The 20,414-nt window shown below is 42.1% G+C and overlaps 1 protein-coding gene across 2 annotated transcripts in view; it reads left to right on the top strand.

Annotated features, from left to right (window-relative positions):
- Positions 1-15,125: 15,125 nt before the first annotated feature.
- The window catches only part of pter (phosphotriesterase related), a 108,595-nt gene continuing 103,306 nt past the window's right edge, over positions 15,126-20,414 (top strand). For both annotated transcript variants that reach the window (XM_028803370.2, XM_028803369.2), the window contains exon 1: positions 15,126-15,250. The gene's annotated coding sequence lies outside the window, so the exon portion shown is untranslated. The remainder of the gene's footprint in view (positions 15,251-20,414) is intronic.

Below are 20,414 nucleotides of genomic sequence, written 5' to 3'. Positions count from 1 at the left end.
AATATAGTGCCTTCTAGTGTCTATGTCATTGATGGTATCCCTAAATACATCACCCTCTAGTGTTCCAACTCTGTTACTGGTGGCATCATCAACTGCATAAAGTCTGAATGCTGTTACTGATGGCATTCTCAACTACATCGCCCTCTAGTGTCTGAACTCTGTTACTTATGTACAGTAATCCCTCTCTATATCGCGCTTCGACTTTCGCGGCTTCACTCTATCGCGGATTTTATATGTAAGCATATTTAAATATACTAGCCAACCCGCGGCGAACCATACGCTGCATAATCAGGCCGCTTTTTAAATGATTTTTAAGCACAGGGAGAAAATTAACATTTGAAAAATCAGTAATGTAATAAATCACCAAGAAAAGTAACATTTCATGTGCCCACCCCCAACTCGTCACCCGACCATGGTACTACACATGGGTGTGTGTGTGTGTGTGTGTGTGTGTGTGTGTGTGTGTGTGCGTGTGTGTGTGTGTGTGTACAAAGGGCAGGGACGTAATCTGTGCGAGCGTATGACCCGCTAGCCATGTTTTTGAAAGTTTGGCCCTGTGCCTTATTAATTGTCATCGCAAAGGCAAATCTAACAGGACATTGTCTTCATGTTAAAGTAAAAGCCAAATTATCCGCGACAAACAAACTGTTTTAAACGCTGCATACCAAGCCGTGGCGTAGTATAAGCATAATCACGACGCTTTTTTAATGTTTTTTAAGCTGAGGGAAAAAAATGAACATTTGCAAAATCTGTAACGCTGCTTTCAGTAAGTACAATGCACACGCGTTTAATTTTGCCAGCCGTCTTTTCTGGTTTGGGCTACTTTTGCAGTGTTACCTCTTGTGCATATTAAATCTTGAAATCCTTCGAGTAAGTAATTAACTAACTAACACCCACCCACCCAGCTTGTGTGAAAAAAATGCGCCCGTACTTTCATCATTTTGTTGCAGCCCATCAAAGACTTGCTGATCATGTTTTTTAGACTCAATATACATTGGCTTTTCACTCAGCGCGGGGGCGCACATTCGTCTCAGATTATTACATCCAGCTAGTCTGCTAGACTAATCTGCTACATGGCTGCGTTTGAAAAACCGACTTATCCCGGATGAGTTTCACCGGCATTAATGATTAGGAATCTGGTTGGAACAAAACCCTGCATCCACAGGGGTTCACCAGGACCGAGTTTGGGAAACACTACTGAACAGAGATGAAACCGACTCAGGTGAGGAGTTGGGGAGGGCAAAGTGGTTGCAGCTATTGATTATTCAGTATTGTTTGCCTGGGTGTCTGATCTGCTCGACGGGATCAGAAATAAAAGGAAAACAATGTGAAGGCAATGTCACAGGTGATCCTGTGGTATAGCGGGTCCACAGCTCCCCTTCAAAAGCCCATTTTTAAATAATCACCGCGCTCACAGCGTAGCGAGGGGCATGGAAGTGTGGCTGAAACGGTTTCCGGGTGGAGTCGTGCAGCGGGCATTTCTCCCCTGTGCAGTGTGCGAGCGAGTGAGGAGAGAGAGAAAGCCGGTACGTTACAGTGAGCGAGAGCAGGCTCGAAGGCAATGTGTTCCTGTGGTATAGCGGGTCCATAGCTCCCCTTCAAAAGGCCATTTTTAATCACGCGACTGACAGTAGTGGAGTCAGGCACAGAGAAGGCTGACATTATGGGTGTTAGGTGACCTACATCATAACTATTATTGGCTGCAGTTAGACCTATCTCAAATTTGTGTATATTTAGAGAATACAATAAATTTTGTCTGTGAAAACATTGAAAATATTTTCTTTGTACCACTGTCAGTTACGTAAAGGTTCCAGAACATGAATAAATCACACGTTATAGTTTTTTCATTGCATAGGAAATATCCCAGCATTTTACGAAATACAGGTTTGTGCAATTTTACTCCAAAGAGGCAAGTTAGACACAAGTCTGAAGTTGTCGAAGACAGATTATTTTTATTTTTTTTTAGATAATTTTTTTTGAGCAGGAGTTCAGTTACGACAGTCTTTAGATACCGTGGGGTCATCCCAGACTATATAATGACAAGTTCACCATGTCAGCTTGGTTAGCGGCACATTGGAGACTTCTTTAAATAAACCCAATGGGACTTCAATTCCCAGCAGCCTTTTATACAGAAGAGGGTAGTCCCTTAATAGTGATGGACAGGTGGCCACACCACATCATGGATCCACCCCCAAAATGCAATAAACACAACAGAGCTGCAGAACACACATACCTCTATATATATAAAATCCAACGTCTCTCTGTATGTTTGTCCGCTTTTCATGAGTGAACTATTTAACGGATTTAGATCGGGTTTTTGCTTGAACATTCAGGTTAATTTTGCGACTTCTCTCATTGCGCTAAGTTTCATAGTTCGCTTGTGGTACAGATTTATTTACGTGAATCCGAGAGACACGCAGCAGGCTGAGGAGAGGTTGGCGGGGCCCTGCTCACTCACACACCAGCCTCAGAGCGTACCTTACCTCCGCTTAGCTAGTGAAAGAGAGAACTACTTAATGGATTTAGATCGGGTTTTTTTCTAGAATTTGCTTGAACATTCTGGTTGATTTTGCGACTTCTCTCATCGTGCTAAGAATCATAGTTCGCTTGCGGGTGCGATATATTTGCACTAATCTGAGAGAGAGGCTGCGGGCCTGTAATAAGTTTGTATGTTTAATATGTCACTGTGCTCTGTACAAAAATATCTGATACGAGGGGAGGGTGAAGCGTGACATCAGGAGTCGGGAGTCGGTCCACCTCTGTATTTTGGAGTGTAACTTGCCTCCACTTAGCTAATGATACCTTTTTGTTTATTGATCTTTAAAGTTTGTCCTGTTTCACTACTACATGGGTGAAGCCGCGGGGGACGGGTAGTACTACATAAAAACAAAATAGAATAAAATAGACAAATAATAAATGAATAGAGCAATACAATAAAAAATAACTGAAAATAATGAACATTAATAAAAAGAACACAAAGAAGCAAGTTAAAGGATTCTTGGCTTGACAAGAACACAAACAAATGTATTCTGGTGGTCTGCTTACCCAATCAAATCTGACAAAGCTTTGCTGCTCTTGTTATTATTTTGAGTTAGATATTACATGCCCGCTCTGGACTGGCACCCTGTTCAGCATTTTTTCCTGCCTTTGTGCGCTATACTAGATGGGATAGGCTCCAGCTCTCCTCATGACCCTTGCCTGGAAGAATCAGTTTTAAAATGACAGAAAATGACATTTCACACCAGGCGTGCCAGTAAAAAGACTAAATGTGTTACACAGCACTGTGACTCACAAAATCAATTTAACATGTCAAGCTAATGCCGTTAACATTCTCCCCTCCCGCGGTTTGCCGTGCAGGCATTTTATGTAACAATAATTCCTTCAGACAAACCCAAGCTGGTTTCATAAAACAATATTTCAGTGTATAATCCGGGGTTATTGCAGACATGTTAACCAAATTCATTTTGTTTCACAGTATACGAGGATTCCTGGGCATTTCTGGGTATTGATAAGAGAAACTGAAAGAAATGTCAAGGAACGCACGCTGGACGCTTTCTCAACAAACGTAATCTCAAATGAGGCCAGCCACTGTGTCCACGGTCTGTTAGCCACAGCGAATGGACAGCAAATAACCGATACGGGATGATCACAAAGCGGAACACACGAGCACCTTCATATTTGCACACACAGAGGACCAACCAAAAAGTCTGCCGACAAAATGTCAAGGTTCCACGAATATGGAGACGATCCTCCATTTAAAGAATCGATGCCAACTGAAGGAACTGATTCTGCCACGAAAATAACATTTTTGTAGAGAACTGGTTAGCTGCAAATTCAGAGTTTTGAGCTTGTGGTGTTGTACCGCTGATGGAGAATGTGTCAGGACGATCGCGTCTTCTTGGGTCCAAATCCTTTAAAGGAGAATCCTGGACCTCTTAAATGGGCAATCTGACCCCCCCCCCCCCACAGGTCACCAGGTGATTGTTCTAGAACTGTCTTTTTTTCATGGGGTTGCCCCTTAATCCTGACTTTCAAGTTGTTGTATTCCAACCTTAATTCAGGTGTATTTCAAGAAGTACCATTGTCTTTGTTGCCCTTTCAATGGACTGGTCCTCTGTTTAGGGTTTGCTCCTGCCTTGTGCCCTATGATTGCTGGTCCTGGCTCCAGACCCCTAACAGCACTGCTTAGGATAGAGCACGTTTGGAAAATGGATGGATTGATGGATGGAGGTTCTCTTTGTTAATTATGAATTGTTGTTCATATTCTTAAGTTACTTCAGGACCAGATGGAGTCAGTCCTCAAGTTCTTAAGGCCCATGCTGACTGAGTTTGTGGTGTCCTGTCACCTGTTCAGGCTGTCACTAAAGCTGCAAAAATGACCACTTCTGTGGAATTGTGCCATTGTAAGGTGGGCGACTCTTCGCCTCACGACTACAGAGCAGTTACCTTCGCATCCCCCATCATGAAGACCTTAGAGAGGCTGGTCCTGGACTATATGAGTCCTCTTGTGGCAGACCACTTGGACTCACTGTAGTTTACCTACCAGACAAAGATTGGTGTGCAGGATACAATTGTCTATGTGCTCCACAGCTGCCAGCACGGTGAGGGTTCTGTTTTTTGATTTCTCAGTACCATCCAGCCATCCCTGTTAAGGGGTAAACTCAGAGATATGCAGGTGGATGAGCCGGTGGCAGCCTGTTTTGGGAGACCACAGTTTGAGAGTCAAGGATTATCTTGAAGAAGATAACAAGACAGTTAGTGGCAGCGTCCCCTCTCGGCTTGGGTGACCCTCTGATGCTCACTAAACGAGAAAGGCACAGTATAATTGATAGATCAGAAAGGCACTTTATAATGAATATAGATGTGAAAGGCAGTATATGATTGATAGACATAGGAAAGACACTATATAATCAATAGACAGATTGACAGATATAAAAGGCAGTATGTGCAATACAGGTAAATGAGGTCCTCTGATATAGATTGACTGATAAAGGAGTTATACAATAATAATAATAATAATAATACTGATATTTGATGTATGCACTAATGCTTCTCGTTCATGTGCTCACCCCCTTTATCCAGCAGTCACATTGAAGATGTAGCCCAAGTTTGCGTTGGTACTTATGACTGGCCGCCCAACGTGCCCCCATCATACCCGTGAATGTTTAACTATGGTGGACTATTTAATGGAATGTACTAAAACATGAACCCAGTCACTTTTTTCCAGAGCATCACAGATGATTTACAAGGTGATCTTTGGCAAGTGCCAGAGGCCCCCCTCAAGAGTCAATGATTACCTGAAGCCGATAAGACCCCCTGAGCTCAGCCCAAGCTGTCTGATGTCTGGCCGGAACCTTCCTTGAACCTGGAGCCAAATGCAGGTAAAGTGAAGACTCTTTGTTAAAACCTATGGACCCCTTTACCTTTGTGTGTGCATGTTGGAGCTCATGTCTAGCGGTACAGGGTGATAGTTTTCTGAATTGGGACACATAAGTCGACCTGTTGTGGTGAAATCTTCAGTAAAAAATGAGCAGAGTCTTCAGAAAGGGAACAATCGCAGAGCACATAAAGCCTGTTTCAGTTCGTGTAGTGAGCCCGGTGGTTTGGGCGTGGTTCGTTTTTACTTCAGATCTAATCACAAAACATCCCCATTTCGTACATAATTCTCATCATTCACTTTACATGTTATCTTCGTAATAATGATCTCGTTCTGTACCTGCTTTCATAACAATTACCTCACCTTGTAAACTTCTTTCCTCTGATAATGGTCAATCTTTTCGTAACAATCATTAGGACTCAAAGGTTAAACTTGCCGCCTGATTATGTTTTACATTCCTCACATTCCCAGTCTTGAGCTAATAAAAATTGGAGGCCTTTTAATTGATCAGCCCTCATCATTAAGTTGGAACCAGGATGACACACATATGAAAAACTGAAATGTTCAATTAATACTTGCTTGTTGCATCAGCATCCAGTGAGACTAAAATCACAGGCAGCTGTGCTGGTGAGTGCAACACGCAGCTTTACTGATAAGAGCTAAGCTGCTGGAGCTGGAAGCAGGCGAGAGGCCATGAGTCAGTGAGGACAGTGCTAAAGCCTTTAATAATAAACCCTTACATTTTTATATTGCTCAAAGCCAGCTGATATAATTTATGTTGTTTTACCTTGAGGGTGGCATGGTGGCACAGTGGTAGTGCTGCTGCCTTACAGTTAGGAGACCTGGGTTCGCTTCCTGGGTCCTCCCTGCATGGAGTTTGCATGTTCTCCCTGTGTCTGTGTGGGTTTCCTCCCACAGTCCAAAGACATGCAGGTTAGGTGCATTGGCGATCCTAAATTGTCCCTAGTATGTGCTTGGTGTGTGTGTGCTGTGGTGGGCTGGCACCCTGCCCAGGGTTTGTTTCCCACCTTGCGCCCTGTGTTGGCTGGGATTGGCTCCAACAAACCCCCTGTGACCCTGTAGTTAGGATATAGCGGGTTGTTGGATGTTTTACCTTGATTGATTAAAATACTGAGTCACGAGGAAGCACTGACATAGGAACTTAAATGCTATCAAGAATGTATGTATACAGGCCTATGTTGCATCCTATGATCAAAGGCAGCTGTTTTGCCTCCACAGTTTCAGACGGTGGATAGGAGGTAAAGAACGCATTGTATGGTAAATCACAAAGATTTATTGGAATACCTCTTTATATACAATATTTGTAGTAAAGATGGTTTGTTGTCCTTGAATGATTTTTTTCTTGGTATTGGAGTATTTATAACTTTAAGTTTAATGTCAGATGAACGCCGAACTCATGAGAAGGCTACATAAAGTTGTCCATGTCCAAATACGCGCTCAGAGAGGTATATGCCAACTTTGTCCATGGTCTGTGCTTGGGATTTGTTGATTTTCATGGCAAATGCAGGTTTACTGGGAAATTGGCGTCGCCCAAGTGTAAATGGCAATTCAAGGGCAGAACTTGTAAGGTCAATTCTAGGAATTAAAACAGTATTGTCAGTATGTGATCCTGTAACTATTTTTGCTTCAATAACATTGTTTGTGATGGTGTTGATGACTAAACGTGTACCATTGCATAAACCCCGTTTAGTATTAAGGTTTCTCAATAGCATGATAATTGTTCCGATTTTAAGGTTACGATTGTGTTGTGGTAATCCGGCTGGGTTAATAGTGTTCAGATATTGTAAAGGGAAATTAAGATGTTCAAAGTCGTCTTCAGAATCAACTTTGTCAGTACTTAGAAAGAGGCGGCTTTCTCCAGGAAGTAATGCAATGACTTGGTTATTTATGTGATCAACATTAATATTCTTTGGACATAATATAGCCCGTCGTGTTAACAGTGGTATCTGGTCTATTGTTTTGGAGTCGTGAGCGCAACTCCATTAGTTCTTCCTAGTTTAGCGTTAGTAATATGGATAATGGATTGCACTTACTGTTAATACGTAGCGTTTTCTATGGTTGAATTGTTAAAAATGTATGACTGTAATGTGATGATTAAGTTATGCTGTATAGTCTTCACGTGTGAGGATGACGAATCTTTAATACGGATTGTTCGTTTATTCTTATTACCCATCAGGTGTTGTGCCTGTGTCTTGTGTGGTTGCACTGTTAATATTGTGTCACTGTAATGTGATTCAAATATGTTGTGGAGTCTGTATTTGTGGGGTTTTTGTACTATATCGTGTTTTTGCTTGCGGGTTATTAGAGGTGCGTGGATCATGCATGTGTAGTGTGTTTGCATACTATCTGGCGCTTTCCATACTCCAATTGATTTGTGACCCTTTCTGGACTCCGTAGTCTGTCTCGTTTTACTCTGGGGTGGCATATTATGTCGGTTTTGATTTGTGAACCTTTCTCGACTCCGTATTCTGTCCCGTTTTACACTGGAGTTGGGCGCTGACTCCTGTTGTTTGTGTGGTTATGTCGTTCGTAGTCTCCATGGACTCCGTAGTCTGTGGGGGGGTTTGTGTGGCACACCAAGCAGCACATTATTCCTAACTTTACTCAGCAGTAGTGCCACGCACAATATGGCGATGACGCCTGCGACCTCACTACGCATTAGTGCCGCTCACAATATGGTGGCAACGCCTGCGCCTTCCGTATTATGTCAGGTTTCACCATGCTGTGTAGGCGCCTTTGCCTTTTGTACTTTCCCACGCCTTCCAACGCGCAATATAGGCGTCTGCACCTTCCGGGTCTGCCTCCGCTGTATGGTGTGGACGTTTAACTGTTGTTGTTTCCGCCATTATATTCTGTCCCTTGCTGTGCATGTGTTTCGTGCCTAGGTTTTTTTTGAAGCTGTTGCATTCCAGTCTTCATCATCTGTAACCTGCTCTCCATGTGTTTGGCCTCGTTCTTTAACCTCTTTATGACGTTTTACTTTGTTTCCTACTCTGTCTTTTATTTCTGACCTCGCTTTATCCTGCTTGCGGCATGTCAGACGGTTTGTAGTCTCTCCCGTTTCACTCTGGGGAGGGGGGCTTTGTGTGGCGCCTGCGCACTATGTCTCCTGCGTCCACGGGCAGGTCCCTGCGTCCATATCCGGTTTACCATTCTCGTTTAGTAATATAGATAGATAGATAGATAGATAGATAGATAGATAGATAGATAGATAGATAGATAGATAGATAGATAGATAGATAGATAGATAGATAGATAGATAGATAGATAGATAGATAGATAGATAGATAGATAAAAGGCACTATATGATAGATAGATAGATAGATAGATAGATAGATAGATAGATAGATAGATAGATAGATAGATAGATAGATAGATAGATAGATAAAAGGCACTACAGTGGTGTGAAAAACTATTTGCCCCCTTCCTGATTTCTTATTCTTTTGCATGTTTATCACACAAAATGTTTCTGATCATCAAACACATTTAACCATTAGTCAAATATAACACAAGTAAACACAAAATGCAGTTTTTAAATGATGGTTTTTATTATTTAGGGAGAAAAAAAATCCAAACCTACATGGCCCTGTGTGAAAAAGTAATTGCCCCCTTGTTAAAAAATAACCTAACTGTGGTGTATCACACCTGAGTTCAATTTCCGTAGCCACCCCCAGGCCTGATTACTGCCACACCTGTTTCAATCAAGAAATCACTTAAATAGGAGCTGCCTGACACAGAGAAGTAGACCAAAAGCACCTCAAAAGCTAGACATCATGCCAAGATCCAAAGAAATTCAGGAACAAATGAGAACAGAAGTAATTGAGATCTATCAGTCTGGTAAAGGTTATAAAGCCATTTCTAAAGCTTTGGGACTCCAGCGAACCACAGTGAGAGCCATTATCCACAAATGGCAAAAACATGGAACAGTGCTGAACCTTCCCAGGAGTGGCCGGCCGACCAAAATTACCCCAAGAGCGCAGAGACGACTCATCCGAGAGGTCACAAAAGACCCCAGGACAACGTCTAAAGAACTGCAGGCCTCACTTGCCTCAATTAAGGTCAGTGTTCATGACTCCACCATAAGGAAGAGACTGGGCAAAAACGGCCTGCATGGCAGATGTCCAAGACGCAAACCACTGTTAAGCAAAAAGAACATTAGGGCTCGTCTCAATTTTGCTAAGAAACATCTCGATGATTGCCAAGACTTTTGGGAAAATACCTTGTGGACTGATGAGTCAAAAGTTGAACTTTTTGGAAGGCAAATGTCCCGTTACATCTGGCGTAAAAGGAACACAGCATTTCAGAAAAAGAACATCATACCAACAGTAAAATATGGTGGTGGTAGTGTGATGGTCTGGGGTTGTTTTGCTGCTTCAGGACCTGGAAGGCTTGCTGTGATAGATGGAACCATGAATTCTACTGTCTACCAAAAAATCCTGAAGGAGAATGTCCGGCCATCTGTTCGTCAACTCAAGCTGAAGCGATCTTGGGTGCTGCAACAGGACAATGACCCAAAACACACCAGCAAATCCACCTCTGAATGGCTGAAGAAAAACAAAATGAAGACTTTGGAGTGGCCTAGTCAAAGTCCTGACCTGAATCCAATTGAGATGCTATGGCATGACCTTAAAAAGGCGGTTCATGCTAGAAAACCCTCAAATAAAGCTGAATTACAACAATTTTGCAAAGATGAGTGGGCCAAAATCCCTCCAGAGCGCTGTAAAAGACTCATTGCAAGTTATCGCAAACGCTTGATTGCAGTTATTGCTGCTAAGGGTGGCCCAACCAGTTATTAGGTTCAGGGGGCAATTACTTTTTCACACAGGGCCATGTAGGTTTGGATTTTTTTTCTCCCTAAATAATAAAAACCACCATTTACAAACTGCATTTTGTGTTTACTTGTGTTATATTTGAATAATGGTTAAATGTGTTTGATGATCAGAAACATTTTGTGTGACATACATGCAAAAGAATAAGAAATCAGGAAGGGGGCAAATAGTTTTTCACACCACTGTATATGATAGATAGATAGATAGATAGATAGATAGATAGATAGATAGATAGATAGATAGATAGATAGATAGATAGATAGATAGATAGATAGATAGATACTTTATTCGCTAGTGTGCAAGTTTACTTAGTTTCTTTGAAGTTTGGGGCATTGAAAGTTTTTCCTAAAACTTGTTTCAAAAGGCCCGGCAGAGTCGCCATGTCCCAAAACAAAAACTTATTTCCTCAGTTCCCTCAAAAACACAGTGTCCTTGGTCCTTAAAAAAAAAAGGCAAGTGAAAAGCAAGCAGGCCACATTAAAAACAAAAGCAGCGGCCTGTACAGTAAAATAATCATCGTGCTTGTCTAAGCCACTTAAAACAGATGATAAGCAACTCCTTTTAAAAGTCAATAGTTCTAAAACCAATAACAAAACATATCGATCCTTGATCTAAAACTTAACAGACCTTCCAAGGTGGTTAGACAGCACAGTAAAATGGACCACCCAGGCCATTCAGTGTCATGGCTTTCCTTTCAAGCTGTGGTCCTTGTTGTACTTCTCTAACTGTAGTGGAAGTCAAGCGCTTGAGAAAATGAGTCACTTTATATCCTGGACAACTTATCTTAATACATAATTCGCCTGCCTCCTCATTCACTCACTCACTCATTGTCCGTCCGAAGCCGAATGCGCAGTCGCCTTCTGCGCAGCTGCCCGAAAAACCTAACGAGACCGACATCGTGGCAGGCGGCGGATTTACGGCCGCAAAAATTCAAAGAGAAAGGCGACTTCGATTAAAGCTCTAGAGGCCTGAAAAGCGATTTTGACTACAGCTCGAAGCCTAATTACGCATTCTGATTCAATTACTCATTCGTTCAATACACCTATATCAGGTTTGTGGTGCTTATACTTATTACTATTCCATATTGTACTGGAACATTCAATATTATACTATAGGCCTGGAAAATTCATCAACTAACAGTACCAGCCTGTACAGTAATGAGTAAAGCGGACTACAATCATTACAAAACAACTTCTTCGTTACTTATCATGTGATCTTCATACACTGCTGACACAAACTTGTGCCCGTTTCATCTTACGTTGTCGAAACGGGCTCTTTCTCTAGTTTGGAATAAGTCTGAAGGAAAAGCCAGTGAGGATACTGGAGGTCTGTCACGGGGAGCTGTTCACCAGTGGTGGAGAGCATAGGAGGAACTGGAGGAAGATCATCTCCACTTCCACAGGAGAATCTAGACTTATTGGTCCGGGCCTTTTTTTGGCTAAACAGAAGATGTTACACTCTGCGTGCCAGTTTGCATCCCAGACGGCACGACTTGAGAGAGCCCCCATTACACATACAAGCTGCACCATTCTGTGGAGGTCAACCTCTTCACGTAGCCAAACCCAACTCATTGCTTGCTAAGCAGGTCATCAGGCAAGTCTTTCTGTGGGTGTTGAGGCAAATGAATAATTCTAAAAGCTACAAAAATATGACATCCCTCAGGTTTTATGGAAAAGCGTCAGTAACTCGACTGAAAGTGCCAAAGCGGGAAGGATGAGGGTCTCTCTGTGATCGGTTCTTCCAGTTGTTCTCACTATGGTACCATGTTACATGAGAACCTCTTGACTTCAAAGAGGAAAAAAGACAAGCTGAAATAAGCTGGCCAGAACATGCAGACGGCACACACTACATGTCAGGTGGCAGCACTAAATGCTAAGTGGACAGGTGATTGCTGGACAGCATGTGTCCACCAAGCTATTGAACACACGAGTTTCTCCATACTGACCTGTTCTCAATGCACCGGGACTCTGCAGTTCTTCAAAACGGAAGCTGCTGGCTTCACACCGATGAAGTAGAAGGAGCTCACATTGGCTTCCTTGGTGTTTTTTAATTTAGTGTAGTGGGTAAACATCAAGACAGCACTATATAAATAACAGATAGATGTGAAAGGCAGTATATAATAGATATAGATAGATGAAAGGCACTATATAATAGATAGATGTGAAAGGCACTATATAATCAATAGATATAGATAGATTAAATGCACTATATCATAGATACATGTGAAAGGCACTATATAAAGTAAGGTAGATCGATAGACATATGAAAGGCAGTATATAATAGATATACAGACATATAAACAGATAGATAGATAGATAGATAGATAGATAGATAGATAGATAGATAGATAGATAGATAGATAGATAGATAGATAGATGAAAGGCACTATATAATAGGTAGATAGACAGACAGACAGACATATTTTGCATTTTTTTTTGTGTCGAGTTGCCGCAACTTATTCTGGTGGGGGGTGTTGTTGAAGCTTTCTTAAACTGTCCACGCACGGGCAGCCCATCATAAGACACCCCATGAACATATGTGATCCTTTCCCATTCCATATTATCATGACTCACAACAGAGTCTGTATGACCACCGAAATTCAGACAACCTGCAACTGACCCACAGCTTAAGAACCTGTGGTCCTGAGGAAGGGTGATCAACATCAAGGGTCCTGGAGGGCTGCAGTGGCTGCAAGCCTTTGTTCCAACCCTGTTGCTTAATTAGAAACCAATCTTTGCCAATAACAGATCTCATTTAAAATCATGACTTGTTAGATAGATAGATAGATAGATAGATAGATAGATAGATAGATAGATAGATAGATAGATAGATAGATAGATAGATAGATAGATAGATAGATAGATAGATAGATAGATAGATAGATAGATAGATAGATAGATAGATACTTTATTCATCCCAATGGGAAATTCACATTTAGTATGTTAGTATCAGGTCATCCATGTCGGGTCATTTCAATATTGTAGATTTATTCCTCTCTAATGATATCATCCCAATTATTTGAAGCTTAAAATGGAGGTGTAATTTTCAGTTCTTCACATTCTCTTCAGTTTCCTTCAAAGTGTTTTATTAAAACAAATAGTGCATGATGAATACACACTGGTGTAAATAGAAACAAGGTACACTGAGAAATGTTGGTCCCTTTGTCATTTATATCTTATTGCTAATAGCCTGGAATGAAAAGGACTTGTGACAGACATGGATCGAGAGGAAGGGGCCCACAGAGACTGTTTAGATAGATAGATAGATAGATAGATAGATAGATAGATAGATAGATAGATAGATAGATAGATAGATAGATAGATAGATAGATAGATAGATAGATAGATAGATAGATAGATAGATACTTTATTAATCCCAAGGGGAAATTCACATTCTCCAGCAGCAGCATAAAAACAATATTAAATTAAAGATTGATAATAATGCAGGAAAAAACAGACAATAACTTTTTATAATGTTAACGTTGTTGTTAATACGTATGTATTGGGCCCAGAGTTCCGTGCTACACCCCTGACTCCAGGACTACTGACATTGCACCCCCCACTCCCCTTGATTTAAAGGGTCTGAATCATAAATAGCAAATCAATTTAATTGCGTTACTAAGCATCAAAAACAGGCCACTAATTAAGAAAGTGGTTAGAATGTGAAAACATGCAGCCAATGTGCCCCTCCAGGCACCCCCTGCTGTAGAGCCCACAGGTTCAGAAACTTTTATTTTTTTTAAGTGAGGGACCAGGCACTGTGCTACTTCTGTGCACTTTCAGAAGTGGTGTCATTACTTTCGTACGCTTCAGAACCATTAGAACTGAAAGCTGCTCTACAATGGAGTCACTGGCCCTTTCTCAACAGCTGTCACTAACACCATCTTTTTCACCGGCTTCACGTTCTGACGACCCCGCAATCCGCCCATTCCTGCTGCCGCATACCCCGTGTTTAGTGCGCTGGTGTAAAAACTGGGGTGGCCCAGCGCTTTTTAACCATTTACAGTGCCATTTAAACATCACTGTGTATCACATTTGTCAGACGGGAGTGTGCCAACTATGCCAGTCATTTTGGCCCAGGAAAAAGTGCAGCTTGACAAAGTTTACACAAAGTGTCAGAATTAGCTGGCTGGAATTGAATAAGGACCTGCGAATAAGTAGTCGTTGGATAAAGGCTGTGCATGTGTGTGTGGGTGGGTGACTAGTGGTGGGCGATCATGGATAATAGGAATGATGTTAAGGAGGAAACGATCGGCCAGTGTAGAGGCAGAGATATTTCGGTACTCGTGTGTTATAACCCCGCTATTCAATCCAGAGAGGGCTTCTCCATTCATTCCCGCCCTTCAACTCGATGTTATACTTAACGACATTAGAAACTTTGCGACAGAAGTAATAGACAGATAGATAGATAGATAGATAGATAGATAGATAGATAGATAGATAGATAGATAGATAGATAGATAGATAGATAGATAGATAGATAGATAGATACTTTATTAATCACAAGGGGAAATTCACAAATGTTTCAAACCTAAGTAGAAATGAAGTTTTTCCGAATTCTTCTTTTTGTTTTGTAAATAAACGAATGCAAAAAACGATGATGTTTTTCTCTTGCATGTGCCCAGTACCGAGATTTCTATTTAAAAAAATATAAAAATAAAACAACTTTTTTTTAATACAAGCTAATACATTTCGAGTTCCCTGTAGCCCGGTGGGGTCCTGAGCTGCAGCGCAGGTTAGCTCGAAGTCAGGCCATGCTAATTCTCAGTTATTATCCCAATATAAAGTTACGTCCGTTCCTTTGACAGCTGTAGCTGCCACTGCCGCTGTCACATCCAAAGAGTAACAGTACGGAGAGAAATCACGCGGCAAAACACGCAAACTCTCGCGAGAGCCACCGCACGGTGACCTCGGCTAGCGCCTCGTCTCTCCTCCCCTCCCCATCGGCCATCTCGCCTGCGGGGTGCAGCGACTCATACAGCTGAGCGAACAAGTGCGGAGATTCCAGAGAATCATCGGACACAGTAGGTTAATATAATATGTTACAGTAGACGGCACCTCAGGCCAGAGTGCCAAAGATTTGAAAGTCTGTAATTTAAGTGTGGGATCAGTCGAGGCGTTAAGCATGGTAACGCGGTGTGCAACAAGTCCTTTAAACTTTGTTCGGTGCCGCGACTTTCGCAAGGAGTACCCAGCTGCAATATCAGCATGAAATGCAAATACTAATACAGTGAAGACGAAAATTGCAATATAGAATAAGTAAAGAAACAATGAAAGAGAAATCGCAGACGCCACTGCCTTGCAAGTTGCTTGTGCTGGACAGTAATGAAAAAAAACAAAGTTTACGATTTAAGTCCAACCGCCTTGAACAAATAACGGCTTCTCACCAAAAATCAGCCACATCATTATATCCGTCGGCTTCCGTGCAGTTTAAAATAACAGCAGCCAATTAGCAAGTTGGTCAAGTTTGTGTGATTTAATGGCCAATTTAGCAAAGATCCACTAGCGATTGTCACAGTTGCCCAGGAGCTGCAGAGCCCGTTTTAAATCAACGTCAGCAGACTTGTCAGGTTGGTTCATCGCACTTGGGCACAATGAGCGCGGTAGTGGAAGTTCAGCAGGAGAAGGTCTAATAGGTCAGCAGTTTATTTTATTTAAATTGAATACTGCAACCATTTTAGCCTTATTTGCATCAGAGTTGTCAAAGCCACCACTCTTCCCAATAAGTAAATTCAGCGAAAGTCTAGTGCTGATGATTGTGATGGTCCAAGAGATACAACGCATTATATGTGTTAGCTGTGGTAGAATGATGGATGGCATGGTGGTTAGTATTACAGCCTCATGAGATGAGCATCCAAGTTCAAGTTTCTTTATCATCATCTCATCCAAATGCAGAGTACTGGCTGACATGAAATTGTGTCTCTTCAGGACTGCAACATGCAGTGCATCAAGACAATATACACCAACTCTGGTCCTGGAGGGCCCCAGTGGCTGCAGGTTTTTATTCTAACCCTTTTCTGTATTAGTGGCTTGTTTTTGCTGCTAATTAACTTCTTTGGAATTATTTCTAATTGACTTGTATATTAAGATTTGTTCTCCTGAATTTCTTCCTCTGAATTGTTTCATTTCTTTCCTTTAATGGCCCCCAAACAGAAATGAAATGTGAAGTGAGTGAGCGAACAGAAGACAAACTAAGTCAGGGCCTGAAACCCCAACCAATTTCACTCCAACCAGTTGCTTAATCAGGCGCTGAGTCTTGTTGTTAATTAAACCCGTTATTGAATTCCATGGCTTGATGCTGCTCTCATTGTGCAGTACATAAATACAATATAATACAGTTTATTTTTGTATAGCCCAAAATCACACTAGAATTGCTGCAATGGGCTTTAACAGGCCCTGCCTTTTGACGGTCCCCCAGCATTGACTCTCTGAGAAGACAGGGAAAACTCTAATAAAAAAACCCTAGTAGGGGGGAAAAATGGAAGAAAGACGACCCATTTACAGGTAGTTTGGGCGTGCAGTGGTTGTCAAAAAAAATAGGGGGTCAGTACAATACACAGAACAGAACACAAGTAATCCTCAATACAATATAATATAAAAATAGAAATATTACAAGTACAGAGCAGAATTCAACAGTAGATGATATCCCATAATACGATTTGGATTTGTTCATAGTCCTGGAGACCATCAATCTGCCTCCCCCCATTGGCCATTCCACAGCTGAAAGGACCCCTCTACCCGACAATTCTTGCGATCCTCCATCACAGATGACTTTACTTTAGGCAGGCAGAACAACTTGGCAGGTGGGCAGTGGCACCAAGTGCCAAATTTGAGTACTGAGAAGAGAAACAGAATAGGTGAGAGTGAGTAACAAATTGTAACTATCATATTACTTATGTTGTAGTGCTAATGACTAACAACAGAGATGCAGTCTGTACAGTTAATCAGCAGCTCTAGTCAGGGTGTGCTAAACTGAAGTAGTGAGTCTTCAGCCAGGATTTAAAAGCTGAGACCGCAGGGGCATCTCTTACAGTAGCAGGCAGACCACTCCACAGTTTAGGGGCCATGTAACTAAAAGCTCGACCTCCCCCTGTTATTTTATTAATCCTTGGAATCATAAGCAGACCAGCATCTTGAGATCTTAATCTGCGCTCTGGTTTGTAAGTCATGATAAGTTCAGACAAGTAAGCCAGACCTCGGCCATTTAAGGCTTTATCTGTTAAAAGGAGGATTTTGAAATCTGCCCTAAACGTAACTGGGAGCCAGTGTAAGGATTTAAGAACCGGAGTTATGTGTTCGTATTTTCTTGTTCTTGTAATAATTCTTGCAGCAGCATTTTGGATTAACTGGAGGCTGTATAGAGAACAGTCTGAACATCCAGTGAACACCGCATTGCAGTAGTCAATCCTACTAGAAATAAATGCAGGAATTAGCAGACATTTCCTAAATTGTGTGATTTTGTCTTTTCTAAGAGCACTGTGAAGATGTTCTGGGGACCTGAGCGGGTCATCATTCCTGAGACGGTCACATTTCTTTATTTTCAGATACTGTATGATGGTCACAGTTTGCTGGTCCTGTTTAGGCACATTTTGTATCTCATGATTGTTTGGCTACTATTTAAAGGCAAAAAAACAATTAAGGGGTCTGAGTCTTCAAGAGCAAGTCAAATATAATGAATTCAAAAGAAGTTACCATATTTTTCGCACCATAAGACGCACTTTTTTTTCCCCCAAAAGAAGGTTGAAAATGTCTGTGCGTCTTATGGAGCGAATATTGTGTCACAGACCATGATGTGTATTACCTGACAGAAGTCGACATCCAGGGGTAGAGGACGACAAAACTCACTGTTACGTTACAGGCATTCCATCTGTGCTTGGAGGAATGCTAGACTCATTGACTCGGCATCTAATCCTTGCGTGTGCGTGAGTTGCGAAATGTAAACAAATATTAACAAAGGCAAGATAGCATCTACATCTCACGAGTCGGATTTTTCAGAATCTGATTTTGTTGAGAGTGATCAGGAGATCGAACAAGAGAGTGAGGAACTGGCATCAGCTGATCGGGACACCAGCCGATGCCGCCCCAGCTGAGCATATTCGTGCAGCCGATGCACCTATGGCAAGGTTTGTGTGGGAGGAATACCTAGACATTGATCTGTGGGAGCCAAACTGGCTGCCGGACTTCACAAGACAGTATGGCTTGCTGTTGGACTCGACAGATTACCAGCCGCTGGGCTACTTCAGGCTGTTCTTTCCTAAAGCTGCCTTTCAGCTGCTGTCAGACGAGACAAAAAGGTATGCAGAGCAATTTTTTGAATCGAGGGCTGTGCTTGCACCGCATTCTCGTTTTTCAAACTGGAAACCCACAACAAAACACGAGATGAATGGCTTTGTGGCATTACAAATAGAGATGGGACTAGACTGGCGATATAACTTCAGGGAGCATTGGTCCAAACGTGCTTTGTCCCCTGGTGGCTTTGGACAGGTTATGCCACGTGATAGGTACGTGGTTCTTCAAAGTGATTGTGAGAAACAGCTTAATAAATTCTGACACTAGCGATGAGGCGTTCTTGGGGTTTCCATAAAACTAAAAGAGTGCTTGAACCTTAAAGTCTCTCCTTATTTGTTAATGACAGTGATGATGTTTCTTAATACCGCTGTTGAATTTACATGGTTGAAATATTATTCTGCTATATTTTATTAAACATATTAATGCACCATTTGGTTCAGAATATTTTTTTTCTTGTTTTCCTCCTCTAAACCTAGGTGCGTCTAATGGTCAGATGCGTCTAATGGTGCAAAAAATACGGTAATTAGGAGCAAAAGCAGGTCACTAATTAAAAAAAGGGTTAGAATGAAAACCTGCAGTCACTGGGGCCCTCCAGGACTGGAGTTGGGGACCCCGGTATACACCATACAGTGTAGACGAGATGGTGTGCAGTAAGTTGACATGACAACAGTAGGACAACGTACAGCAGATCTGCTATAACTGGACTAGTACCAGCTTAGCATTAGCAACATCATTTTGTTAAAAATGTGCCATATAAGCAGATAACAAAATAATTCTTTACATTTCTATAGTACTTTCCTCACTAACCAAAGCTCTTTAAACAGTGAGTGGGGAGCCACTTCACCCACCACTGATGTGTAACAGACACCCGGGTGATGAAATGGCAGCCATTCTTGTGCCCGTATGCCCACCACACATTAGCTGTTAGGTGGTGAGAGAGAGAGCCAATTAGAGATAGGGGATGACAGAGAGGGGCAGAGTGACTAGGCTGTGGTGGGCAGTTTTGCCTGGACATCAGGGTACCCCTTACTCTTTACGTAGGATACTCAGGGATCTTTTATGACCACAGAGTGTCAGGACCTCGGTTTAACTTCTCATCTAAAGGACGGTGCCATTGTTACAGCACTCTGGTATTGGGATCCACACACAGACCACAGGGTGAGAGCCTCTTGCTGGACTCACCGACATCTCTTTTCCTAGATGGTCTCCTATCCAAGTACTGGCTGGGCCTGAACAGGCTTAGATTCAGGTTAATGACCTCTTCTGAAGTGCATGTGCTGTGGCTGCTGGTAGTAAATTTATATTTGGAATACCATGACCATTTACCATTCATAAAGGACAGTGGGTGCATTTCATTTAGACAGTTTTCAAAGGTGTTCGCCGTTCCATCAATGAGTAGTGGGGAATTCTAAAACAATGAGGGGAAGAAACTCTTACAGTTTGGATGGTCTGGCTCGGATGCTGTGATACCGTCCACTAGATGGCAGGAGCTCAAAGTGCTCATATGCAGGGTGTGAGGGGTCAGCCACAGCGCTGAATTCCATGTGGCGGCTGCGTGTGCTGTTGGTGTCTTGTATAGAGGGGAGAGACGCACCAATGGCGTGCTCAGCTCTCTTAACAATCCTCTGTAGTAACTTGATGTCCACAGCACTGCAGTTCCTATACCACGCCATCCATTCATCCATTTTCCAACCCGCTATGGAGCTAGTCCACACTCTCTCTATAACACCTCTAAAACTTGGTGGGGAGGAAGGTTGGATGTTTGTATGTATGTGTGGGTTTTTTTCCAACTTTCCTCAAATATCCCCAAAGGTATATGTGTCAAGTTGACAAGTAATTCTTAATTAATACCTCAACGTGGGTGTGCATGTGCTGAACTTCTGCCTCCCACCGAAGTTT

This window comes from Erpetoichthys calabaricus, chromosome 6 (assembly GCF_900747795.2).
Source record: "Erpetoichthys calabaricus chromosome 6, fErpCal1.3, whole genome shotgun sequence".
NCBI classification, from domain to species: domain Eukaryota; kingdom Metazoa; phylum Chordata; class Cladistia; order Polypteriformes; family Polypteridae; genus Erpetoichthys; species Erpetoichthys calabaricus.
This window is presented reverse-complemented; position numbering and strand designations above follow the sequence as displayed.